This window comes from Carassius carassius, chromosome 23 (genome assembly GCF_963082965.1).
Source record: "Carassius carassius chromosome 23, fCarCar2.1, whole genome shotgun sequence".
Taxonomy (NCBI): Eukaryota; Metazoa; Chordata; class Actinopteri; order Cypriniformes; family Cyprinidae; genus Carassius; species Carassius carassius.
This window is the reverse complement of record NC_081777.1, coordinates 8,116,176-8,129,766: the sequence shown is the minus strand read 5'-3', so window position 1 is coordinate 8,129,766 and position 13,591 is coordinate 8,116,176. Positions and strand designations below refer to the sequence as shown.

Below are 13,591 nucleotides of genomic sequence, written 5' to 3'. Positions count from 1 at the left end.
ACTGTCTAAATGTTTAGCAAGTAGATTAAAAAAAAAATTTGAGCATTATTGTGAGCAATGAGCAAACGTATTGTGTTCCAGGATGTACAATAATGGATAATTTATTTCTAATAAGAGATGTTATGGACCTTTCTATGAATGATGATTTTAATATTGGTTTTTTATCCATTGACCAAGAAAAGGCGTTTGATCGCGTGGGTCATGAATACCTTTAAAATGTTTTGAAAGCATTTGGGTTCGGAGAAACATTCATTTCTTGGATCAAATTACTATATAGAGGGGCTTCAGTAATGCTTAAGGTTGGAGGGGTCTGAGTTGTCCAATACCTGTGAAGAGGGGAATTAGGCAGGGGTGTCCAATTTCTGGACAACTATATAGCTTAGTTATTGAGCCCTTGCTTATTAAACTGAGAAATTATTTGAAAGGTTTTCATGTACCAGGGGATTTTAATGGGTCAGGTGTTTCTGTTTCAGCATACGCTGATGATGTCTCTGTGTTTATTACTGGACAAGGGGATATTCAGATTCTGTCTAAAAGTTTAGCTTTATATGAGAGCCTCATCATCAAAAGTAAACTGGTCTAAGAGTGAGGGTTTTGTTGTGGGTCCCTGGAGAAATAGTGGGCCACCTAAGCTTCCAGGGGGGTTACAGTGGAATACAGAGGGAATTAAAATTCTTGGAGTATTTCTGGGTAAAGAAAATTATAGACAGAAAAACTGGGAGGGTATGCTGGAGAAGGTGTCAGCCAAGTTGTCTAAATGGAATTGGCTATTACCTGAACTATCCTACAGGGGTAGAGTCTTGGTTACAAACAACCTGGCCGCCTCCATGCTATGGCACAGACTAAATGTGCTGGATCCCCCCAATGAACTGATCAAAGCTATACAGAATAAATTTGTAGATTTTTTTTGGTCTGGGCAACACTGGGTTCCTGGACCTGCATTATATCTACCTTTACAAGAAGGAGGACAAGCCTTGATAGACATCAGAAGCAGGATCATGACTTTTAGACTGCAAACAGCACAAAGAATAATATATGAAGAAGATCTAGGATGGATTTGTGTTGCTTGTGCTATTTTAAGGACAGCATCTGGTCTTGGTTACGAGAAACAGTTGTTTTTACTGAGCCTTAAGGAGCTGGACTTAAGTAATGTAACCCGGTTTTATCAGACAATGCTGAGAGCCTGGCTTGATAACTTTAACATCAACAGAGATCTTTCAGAACCAAAGGAGTGAATTATGGGAGAACCATTGTTTTATAACCCACTGATACAAACAAGAACTCTGTCATCGGGGAGCTTGATGAACTGCCTGGCGAGAGCTGGACTCAAGAGTATAGTAGACCTGAGAGACCTCAACGGATGGAAGACAGCTGCAGCACTACAGCGTGAGACGGGTCTACGATCTCTCCATCTTCTGCAGCAGGTGCTAGAGGAGGTGCAGAGAGAATTGCCTGGAGCCTGCAAGGAGGCACTGAAAACTCAACCAGCTCAAGATTGGAGGAGAAACTATCAGTTTCCATCTATAAGTGTATCTGCAGCTGCAAAGGAAAACTATGAAGATACTGACACAATATTAACTTTTAAGACCCTGGAGATGGGACAGTTTCATGTAACGAGTAAAAAAGCAATCTACTTTACTTGTGTTAAAGTTGCCCATCAGACTGTTTTAAAACGAGTACGAGCGGGGAGGTGGACAGAAGTGTTTGGACCAGACTTAAAAGGATCCTGGAGGTCTCTGTACAAACCTCCCATAGAGAAGCGTACAGCAGACCTACAGTGGAGACTTATTCATGGTGCTATAGCTACAAACAGACACGTGGGACACCTGAATCCAGCAGTGGGAAGGGAATGTCCTTTTTGTGGGATTGAAGAGACTTCAAGACAGTCTTTTTATTATTTTAAAAGGTTTGTTTGAAGGTTTTGGGAAAGATTTTTCCAAACAGGATTTTATAAGTGGTCCTAAATATACATCTCATGAGAGAAGAAAAATATGCATATTAAATTTTTTGTTGGGTATGGCCAAAATGCCAATTTGGAAGACTCTGAAAAATAAGATATTGGGTATAGGTACAGTAGATCCAGAAAATGCTTTTAAAGGCATGGTGACTGCTAGAATTAAAATTGAATATACATATTTTAAATTGATTAATGATATTCAAAGTTTCGCCGAAACATGGTCCGCGGAAGGAGTTTTTGTGTTTGGTTTTGGATGGCATGTTGTATTTCAAATTTTAAAGATGTTTGAAGTATAAATGTTATATGTGTATATTTTTTATGCATTTTTATGCATTATATGATCAGATAAGAAATCTGGTATTTGGAAAAAGTAAATGTAATAATAAAGTCATGTTAAGCCTCTTTCTTTCTTTCTTTCTCTCTCCCTCTCTCTCTCTCTTTCTTTCTTTCTTTCTCTTTCTTTCTTTCTTTCAAATAGCAATGTTTAGTTTACGTGAATAATTGTTATATTTATATTTAAATTAATATCTAAATTGATTTGAATTAATTGCATAAATGGTGATATATTTATTTAAAATAATAGCAATTAATCAAATATATGAATATTTTAAAGGGGTCATCGCATGCCCATTTTCCACAAGTTGATATTATTCTTTAGGGTCCTAATAAAAAGGCTATAACTAACTTTGGTTAAACTTTCTCAATTGTAGTGTAGTGTAAAAAAAACACCCTTTTCACCCTGTCAAAAACAGCTCTGTTTTCAGCACACTGTTCTAGTCCATGTTGCTTTAAATGCTAATGAGCTCTGCTCACCCCGCCCCTCTCTTCTGACTAGCAGACTGTCAACTTCAGTTGTGAAACCGGCTAACTAGCACATTATTAGCAAAGGCAAAGATTAATTTAAAAAACCCTTCTACTCCTTTCTTCTGTAGATGAAGCTGGATCATGAATGATTTGAGTGAACTTAAATGCATTTTGACAGATCAGGGATCGGAAACATTAATCCTCTGTGTCTTTAGTGGCTCAGATGGCGGGAGTAAATGACAACTGCTATGTTCATTATTATATCCAACAACATCTCCCCCCCCAATAATCATTGTATCAAACGTATCATTGTGCATTGGCTAACACAGAAGAATGTGCGCTGCTTGAGTTCAGCTCATATTCTCCAAAATGGCACTACGGTAATGCGGAGAGACACAGAGGTGACAAATTGTTGAATAAAGTCATTATTTTTGTTTTCTTCGCATTAAAAAAAGTATTCTTGTCACTTCATAATGTTATGGTTGAACCACTGATGGCAGATTAACTATTCTGACAATGTCTTTTCTGGACCTTGATAATATAATTTACTATAGGCAGTCAATGGGACAGTCACGAGCCTCCCGGTTTAATCCAAATTATCTTAAATTGTGTTCTGAAGTTGAACAAAGCTTTTAAGGGTTTTGAGTGAAATGGGGGTAAGTGATTAATGACAAAATTGTATTTTGGGGTGGAGTATCCCTTTAATGGGGTCATCGGATGCAAAATTCACTCTTGTTGTTTGTTTGAACATAAATGTGTGTTGAAAGTGTGTGTACACATCCACACTATAATGATAAAAATGCACCCAGTGTTTTTTTTTTTTTCTTTAATCGCTATTTTAAAATCCCCTTTCTCAAATCAGGCTATATTGAGATTCCTGTCAGAAATAAATAGTTCTGCACAGGCCCCTCCCACAATAGTTGACTGACAAGGCAGTCTTACCTTAGACCCACCATGAGTGAGCTGTGAGCTGTCCGCCATTGATTCGACTGCAGTGCAGGGGAAGACAAGAATTTCTCCTAAGCGATTGAGATGTTGTTGGATATAATAATGAACATAGCAGTTGTCATTTACTCCCGACATCTGAGCCACTAAAGACACAGAGGATTAATGTTTCCGATCCCCGATCTGTCAAAATGCATTTAAGTTCACTCAAATCATTCATGATCCAGCTTCGTTTTTTTTTATTAATCTTTGCCTTCCCTAATAATGTGATAGTTAGCCGGTTTCATAACTGAAGTTGACAGTCTGCTAGTCAGAAGAGAGGGGCGGGGTGAGCAGAGCTCATTAGCATTTAAAGCAACATGGACTAGAACAGTGTGCTGAAAACAGAGCTGTTTTTGACAGGGTGAAAAGGGTGTTTTTTTTACACTACACTACAATTGAGAAAGTTTAACCAAAGTTAGTTATAGCCTTTTTATTAGGACCCTAAAGAATAATATCAACTTGTGGAAAATGGGCATGCGATGACCCCTTTAAAATATTCATATATTTGATTAATTGCTATTATTTTAAATAAATGTATCACCATTTATGCAATTAATTCAAATCAATTTAGATATTAATTTAAATATAAATATAACAATTATTCATGTAAACCAAACATTGCTATTTGAAAGAAAGAAAGAAAGAAAGAAAGAGAGAGAGAGAGAGAGAGAGAGAGAAAGAGAGAGAGAGAGAGAGAGAGAAAGAAAGAAAGAAAGAAAGAAAGAAAGAAAGAAAGAAAGAAAGAAAGGAAAGAAAGAAAGAAAGAAAGTCTCAAGATGTTCAAGAATTCTGTCTGTTCAGTTATGTTGAAGGACTTTTCAGAGACCTCTTTAAACTTTTGGCATTCAGTCAAGAATGTCTCTCAGACTAGCACATGCACCTGCTTCTTTTTCAGATTATGCTAAACTCTTTGTGAGAGGTAGAAAGCAGAAGTCAGGCTGTTACATTTGTTTAGACTGCTAGCATTTACACGTTATATGTATGTTTTTTTTTTTTCAATATCACCATAGAGTGTCTTTCAGCCCTCACAATACTCAAAAACTTTGGTTTTAATTTCCCATTCGCTTTATGTCATGTCATAAATAGTAGACACTCAAGTACTATAGAAACATATTAGCTGAGCTCCAACACATATTTTTAGATAATTATGGGCCATTATTCGAAGCATAAGCCATAAGATATTTCCACCCTGTCATGGACATTTATAATACTGTTAAATACGTATTTATTTCAAAATTTAGAAGCAAATTATATTTTCTGAAAAGTATAAGGTCCCTTTCCTAAACATTATTTGATTGTTTTCAAAATATAAACACAAAAATTATGTATGCCATGTGTTTTTAAAGAAACTCGCACAATTCGCACATGTATTTTTTTTTGCAGTTTTTGTTTGCATGTTATTGCCCCCACACCTACCTATTGAACACAGTGGATTATATGTTTAATAAATATGATTGAATTATTATTTAAAATATTTTTGTAAAATATAAAAATGACAGGCTGGACCAGGACATGACGGGGTGGACACATAACGCAGAACACACAAAGCATGACAAAATATGACAATAAAAAATGTATCCTGGTTGTTGTTAAAAAATTTAGCCTGGTTGTTGAAGAGAATTTGGTATATTTAAACCTACATATTTGGAAAATACTGTTTTCTAATCACTCCTGGCATATTGTATGCCAACAGGGTGGACATGTTAAGCTTTGGCAAAGCAAGTAAGCAAACTCAGATGAAGAAAAATTGTCAAAATCACCAAATTACTCGTCTCAGTCATTGCAATTCCCACCACTGAAACGACAAAAAAAACATCTGCTGTCCGGATGTCACTAAAGTGGATGGCCTTTTCTTAAAGGGGCAGATTCCCCAATACGACAGGGTGGACAACCATTCAAGGGACATGGAAAAACTCAATAACAAAACAATACACTCAAATTGAGTAATCTCCTATTTAACAAATATTAATAGGACAACTTTTTTATAATTTTTATGATTTGACAATATTCTACTATCATTCAAATTAAATGAGCAGTGCATGGATCATTACAAAATAACATGTATCCTCTTACACACAAAAATACATTAATAAATAATCTAGAAAAGGTATCTAAAGATCCAAGTTACGCTTCTGTTTTGAATATAAAAACTTAGCCTAATATAACACACCCTTTCATAGTCATTTAAGTTATCATGACAAATTAGTTATTTATATACAGGACGCCAAAAGGCACACTACAGTAATATTGACCCAACTATTTAAAGAGTTTGATGACTTATTGTGAATATTTATGGTCTGATTCATACAAAAGAAACAAACTAAGCATGAAGATGCAAGCCTAAACCTCAATGGGTTGAAAGCAGGTCGTATAAAAAAAAATTAATGAATGGCCACCAATTAGCCAAAATATACTTGAAACTTTTTATATAAAGATTTCCACTGCCTATATGTAAATCACCTGTGTTTGCCCTCCATCAAATAAGTATGTTGGTTAGTACACCTCCACTAAGTTGGATGAAGAGTTAACATCCCATGCTGATTATTACTAGATTGAAGGATGCCATAAACAGCAGTTGGAGTACACAAATCCACATGAACCACACCCTAGATATCAATTTCCAAGCACACTCGAGTATAGTTCCTTTGATCAAAAAATTGCTTTCACATTTAACGAAAGCACTGAAGTGATGTCAAATGGACTTTGATCCAAAAAAAAGCTCTTATGTGAAAACACCCATATATTTCTTCAACCGCTTCCCTACAGGTGTGTTATAATCATCTCAGGTGTAAACTTGTCTCTCTCACACCCACAGATGTATACACCCACACATAATGATAGCATTGCAGAATCTGAGCTAATCTCTAAAAAATATTTTTTGGCAAAAAAGTGTCAACTGCAACACATTAGCTAACGCTAACATTGCTAACTGTCATTCTCACCATTACCGTAGCAATTTTTGCAATTGTATAACATGTTAAAACAGATAACATGCAAGTGTTAAAATGGCCTCTTTCTCTGGAATTCCACTCCAAAACCCAGATAAAAGCAGCAGTTGGAAAACATTCAGCCTGCAACCCAAAAATAGCTTGGAATAATAAGCCTGATTTACAAACGGTTTCCAAAATATGGATCACACATGTCAGCTGCAGAGAGCGTGTGTGTGTTTGCAGTGCTGAAATGTTAAAGTTAATCACGCAGAGGCTAATGAGGTCAGAGAAATGAATGTGTCCCCATCAGCTTACAGCTGTATAACAAACACACTGAGAAGACAGGCGCAATATTCTCTCTCCAAGAGTCTGACACTGTCTGGCCCGCTTGCTTCAGTCAGTCATGTATTTGTTAGAAGCTGTCACTGCTTGCTAGACAACAGAGCCATTGGAATTTTAGATGTTTATCTAAAAAATCTGGCTATCACTAGCAAGCATGCACAAGCAGTGACTGCTTCTAGCGAGTATATCTTTTCAGTAATTTGTTAGAAGCAGTCACTCCCTTGTGCGTGCTTGCTAGTGACAGCCTGATATTTTAGATAAACATTGAAAATGCTAATGCTATATTAAGTGTTTAAAGTGAATTACTGAAATGAGCACAGCATGATCAGCCACATTGCAGTTTCTGTATATTGTGCGTCTCTTTCAGAAATCAGAGCTTGTTGATAGTGGGTTCTATTGTTTATATATATTTTTTGTAGTTTCTATTTGAAGCAGTATGATTGATGGGGGAGAGCAATCCACAATATATACATCACAACAGTGGTGCGGGCCCCATTTGTAGGACCGAATTGCTGTGCTGTGCTCTGGGCTGTGATAAAAACAAATCACAATGGATAATTTACCAAGAGATGTGGATGTATGGGATTCTTTTAATTAAATATTTCTCATAAGCATAGATGCGTTTTTACATTTTCATAATGAAACTTGCAAAACGTTAAATTTGTGCGTGAGACAATTTTTGTTACGATCCACCTAAAGCTACTAAATCAACTAGATGTTTTTGATCTAAGTACAGTTGTGTACGCTGCACTAAACTGTGACAAACAACACCCTGATCCACAAACAAACAGATGAAGAAGAGGAGGATGATGACGGTCCAGTGCATACAAGGAGAAAGGTTTGTAATTTAAGTTTCCACATTCTTATTTTTACGAATGTAACTGAATGTAATTACTGTAAAGATTTTAGAGTGAAGAGGATTTGTTGGCACTATGTATTATAATTACACACACACACACATTTAATTTCATTCAGTTTGGTGCATTCAGATAGACCTTTAGTAATAGATACTTGTGCATTATTTGATCTTTACAGGTGCAGAAATGAAAGTTTCCAAGCAAAGAACTCACGAGACTAAGATGTGGAAAGACACAATGACCAACAACCAAGAACAGTATTCACTGATTACCTTTAAAAATTATTCATGCATAACAGTTAGGTAATAATTATTTAAATTATTTTACAAAGTACAAAATATTTAATTCCAAAGATTTGCCATTTACTAATATGTTTTTTAAACACCTTTTACATTTGTTAATGTTTTAACCTTTATTTATTAAATGTTACAGTCCAAGTGTATATATACTGTACAGTAAATGCCTGATTCGTTTAAGTAAATGAATGGGTAATTTTGCAAAATGTGTTAAATATTTTATCTTCCCTTATTGTATAACAACTGTTTTTTTATTTTTTTTTTTTTGTTCATTTATTTTTATTTTTATTTGTATTTTATTTTTGCTGTAATTGCATGGTTTGTAAATAAATTGTTTTGTAAAAAAAAAAAAAAATATTAATAATGTTCCTCATGCTAGCTTGGTCAAGTTATTTAATGGTGTACGCAAGGTCCTAAAGATGGCGACCATAAAAAAATAAATAAAATAAAAACAAATGATTGAAACCCATCTATATATATATATATATTACTAAATAACTAAATTTTATTTTTATTTGACATTTAGTATTATTGTTTAAATCATTAAAATGTTTCAAATATCATATGCTATTCCAGTCTCTAACGATCAAGCATCCTTAGAAATAGAGCATTTTTATTTATTTATTTATTGTTTGTTTGTTTGTTTGTTTGTTTGTTGTTTGTTTGTGTGTTGTCCTCCACCATATACAAAGTTTGCCTGCTGAAAAAAAAAACATGCTGGTTGGCGGGTCTTAGATGGTTTAAGCTGGAAGTAGCTGATTTTAGCCGGTTGGTCAGCTGGCCTGACAATATAACCAGCTAAGAACAGCCTGATCAGCTAAAGAAGTGGTCAAAACCTCTCTAAAACCTGCCTTCAAACCAGCTATGACCAGGCTCTAAAACTAGCCAGCTTAGGCTATATAATCAAATTGAAAAGTAACAGCACACCTCTCTTTATTCCACACTATTTGAGGTTTTGTTGATGTTCATACAGCACAGAGAGGGTCATAGACCTAAACAAACTCTTATTTTTAAATTGTAATCTTTGTTTTACACTGTAATATGTTCCTCAGAAATTGCCAGTAACACAATGGTGCATTTGAAGTTGTTGACTTCCTCCTTGCCTCTGTGCAAAAGGAAATGTGAGTAAAGAGACAGATGACACACTGACAATGCTACGTGAGGTAAATGACCCCTGGAACATCTTTCTGTCTCATTCATTCATTCATGCAGCAGTTTAATATTCATGACTTCCCTTCAGCTCTGCCCTCACAGGCGTGCCACCGCCCAGACCACCCCAAATCCCCTCACAAATCCCCACTTCAACATTACCTCGTTTACAAAAGCAAAGTCAAGACAAAAGAGCATGTCTCTGAGCAGCGCCGCCTTTAACATGCAAGACGCAGCCATTGAGGCGACAGAGAGGGACTATTATGAGCTCTTTCACCTCTGAGAATATTCCTTTAATGGTTCTATTCTGTTTCCATGTTATTCCTTCGCTTCCTTCATTATGTTAATAATTTCTTCACCTCAAGACAACAGATTCACTCACAGTATCACACCAGAGCAAACAGAGAGGTGTTAACCTAAAAATTAACCTTGAAAAACCAGCCTCCCTCTTTATCACACATTGCGCCCATGCGCAAGGTGATTTATGACCTTGCAGAGAACTTGTTTTTAAAATCCTATTACATATTATGTGAAGTCCGAGCTGTCCACAAACCTCTGTTTAACACAGATTTATTCAGTCATTTAAAGGCAATTCTCTCCAATCAGGTTTTATAGCTCATCGTTACCAAACAGGCTACTAAAACGAAGGTCTAATCTCACACATACACATAAATGTGAGACATATGTTACTGTTCCTGCCCTGCAGGGGACGTACAAACCTTCTGACGAGTCTATCAGAAGGACCCCTGCCGCCTTCTCCAATTCTTAAAGGAGCAGGTGAATGAAAATCCTGTCATGATTTACTCACCTTCATGTTGTTCCAAATTCTTCTATGGAATACAAATGTATATTTTTCAGACAACAAAAGTGACAAAGGGCTGTCAAGCTCTACAAAAGCACCATAAAAGTATTTACATAGACCATATGATTCATGTACTATATTCCAAGTCTTCCAAAGTTATGCAATAGCTTTATGTGAAAAACAGGCTAAAATGAAGTAATATAATGTAAATTAAGGTCATTTTAATATTTATATGTGGTGCACAGCACTAATGAGTATTCCCCCTCTCTAACTTAATAAATTCAGCAATTACTCTTTACTAAAAAGACTTGTTAGGGTTCTTTTGAGATATAATGTTCCAGCAGGTCTGCTTAATCAATTACCAAATAAAAATGATACAGGAAAATAAGATTTTCTGATCATATTAATAAAATGTTGTGTTGCAAAAACGAGTAAACCCTCCTGAAAGTTATTTAATAAAGCTAAATGAAAAATTTCTGGTGTAAGCATAAGGCAAGCATGTTGAACTAAAACATTTAAAAAGAAGTAATTTCTTGACAATTTAAAGTGTTATATAGCCCAATGAATCATTCTGACAAAAAAAAAAAAATTAAGGAAACACTTGGGAGAAAACTGTCAGGAGACTTATTTAATTGCAAAAAAAGAGGACAATGGTACAAGAGGAATACCAAATAATGATTTTAAGTGAAAAATACACCAAAAGTAACACAGAAATTAAATAAATAATGCACTTGTGACAAGCCCCTGAAATAATCAAGCTTTAAGCTTTTATTTAGTGGTATTTATTTTATTAATTAATTTATTTATTTATTTTTCCTAGAAAAACAGGAGAAATACCAAGCTGGACTGTTTATCTCACAGAGCATGATGCAACTGGCAGAAGTATTGTCCACACTGGAACTACCTACTGTAGCCAGAGCACAATAAACTCATTTAACCTTTTCCAAGGCCAATATTTACAAAATATAGACCTCTGGGAATCCATACTCTGGTCTCATAAGACCAAGTCAATCATTTCAGATCTAACAGCATCCAAAATGATATGGTGTTGCTAGAAGTGCACCACTGTGTGAAACTCAAAAACAAGATGATACCCTCTCCTCATTTCCAGCATTACAGTGACTAAATACATTCTCCCAAGGTAACAAATCCTTCAGTGGATAAGTTTTTCACCCAATCTTAAAGCTGCAGTCTGTAACTTTTGGCACTCGCGTCTTGAGCACCTGTGGGGGATTCTGTAGAGATGAGTTGAGCAACACTCCCCTTAGAGTTTAGGGCATTTAAAGAGGTCATCATCCAGGAGGTAAACAGGACAGATATGGAAATTAGCTATGAACTTGATTACTTTGTGCCATAAAGGGTCAGTGCAGTTTACATGAAATTATGGACGACATTCTAAGTACTAGAATATTATACATTCATTGAATAAGTGAACTCATTTATGGAATCCTTCATTTAAACTAAATTGGCTAAATTACTTATTTTACAAATATTAATGACATAACTGTAAGAAAGTATTTTTAAGCACACTTAAGGAAATATATTTTTAAAAATAAAAATGTATTTATATTAAATCTTGAAATCCCAAAATACAAAATATGCTTCAAGGGGCAAGAAAATACATAGTCATAATCTATAATATACTGTGTTTACATTTATGCATTTAGCAGACACTTTTATCCAAAGCGATATATATTACATAAATATATTAATGCTATTGGGGTGGGTAGGGGGGGTTCATATATTTATATAGCAGTAGTAGTAGTATTATATTCTATACTATTTCTTTAAACTTTCTAACAAATGAGTTTTTCTGTCATTCTGTTTTTGTGGGTCTCACACTGTAAAACTGAGGGTCAAATTCAGCACAGCTCACATTTTGGTCTATTTCAACCATGATACACTCACACACACTTCCACAATACATGCACGAGAAGCATAAGCAAAACACTGTCACACACTCTCACACCTTAAAAGCAGATTTTAGCTGCATCAACTGGTACTGAGGAAGCTTGTTGTGGCTTGTTGCAGATTGGAGTGGATCTGGTGTGCAGAGCAGAACAGCACCTGTGTGTGTTTGCGTATGTGTTAATGAGACTAAAGGTAATCGAGGCTGGTTACTGCTTGCTACAAGCAGGGCAAATAAAATATGCCCACTTACCTACAGTAAAGTAACACAGACACACCCTTGATGTCATAATACACGAAATACACAAAACATTCCCCCATCATCTGCTAACTACTTCCTCTTACACATAGAACATATGTGTGTGATATGATGATGCAACATATAGATGGGGTATAGTGACTTAAAGGTACACATCAGCCTCACTTACAAAAAGTCTCAATATCACTGTAATTTTCTGAGCTGTTTTTGCAATGAATTTTGAACTGGCCTGGCTGTTATTTTAGCCAATGTATGAAGTCGTATCCCTTTGAAGAGATAGTTGACTTGAAAAATCTGTCATTGTTTCACCTTCATGTCATTCAACAGAAGAATGTAATTCATACACATTTGGAATGACACGAGGGTCAGTAAATGATGAGATAATTTACATTTTTAGGTGAACCATCTCTTTACGTCTATGTGAGTCTATGCAGAGATGAATAACAGCATAATTTATTTGACCAAAACAGACTGGCTTTAGGAATCACAGATTAAGTTCCAGAATTTCAAACATTATAAAGTCAGACACATTCAGGCAGTCTTATCATGTAGAGCTTAAACATAAACTCTTGAACCTGCAACATCAGGCTAAAAAAAAAATCCTTTATGATTTGCAATGAGAAGAAGATCTGATAATGATGTGAAAAAGAGCGACATTAAGAATGTCAGTCAGGAACAGTGTGCTGATATGGATTAATAGCTTAATGTCTAATTATTTTCAGTCTCTGATCTGAAGAAACAACAGACACGCATCCCTCAGCAAACAACAGGTTATGAGCACTGAGCAGAATATCCCCAGCACAGACACCTATTATCAGGACCAGATAAGAGCAGCTAAGGTGAGTCCAAAAGACAGACAGAATGAGAGAGAATATATGACATTTTCCGGGAGAATGAGATCCTAGAATCTCTAAAAAATGAAAATTATTTTGCATATAAATTTCATGGCAATGATTTAATAAATTATGTGCTTGAATGTCATTTCCTGTCATCAATCTGTTGGTTCGCACGGACGCTGACATATCCCTCTGGAAATTACCTACGGCAGTGACTATTAATATGATTATGTCTATCTGAGTACTGAGTATCTCAGTACATTCATAATTAAAGTAAGTGTCAACAAAAATCTCAAGTTCTTGTGCCATAGTCTTAAACCATATATACACATCCTGTCTGCAACTTCCTGTTGGGATGTAAACACAAATTCAGAGGAGAACTATGTAAGTAGATAGAGTAGAATCGAAAGAAACAAACAGGACTTTTTAATGGACTTTTTTTTCTATCTATCCATTCAACCATG

The 13,591-nt window shown here is 35.4% G+C and overlaps 1 protein-coding gene across 2 annotated transcripts in view; it reads left to right on the top strand.

Annotated features, from left to right (window-relative positions):
• sema6dl (sema domain, transmembrane domain (TM), and cytoplasmic domain, (semaphorin) 6D, like) overlaps positions 1-13,591 on the top strand; it is a 120,111-nt gene that overhangs the window by 84,413 nt on the left and 22,107 nt on the right. The window contains exon 4 of one of the 2 annotated variants that reach the window (XM_059506151.1): positions 13,014-13,130. The exons of the other annotated variant lie outside the window; for it this stretch is intronic. The gene's annotated coding sequence lies outside the window, so the exon portion shown is untranslated. The remainder of the gene's footprint in view (positions 1-13,013; positions 13,131-13,591) is intronic. 2 annotated transcript variants of the gene reach the window in all.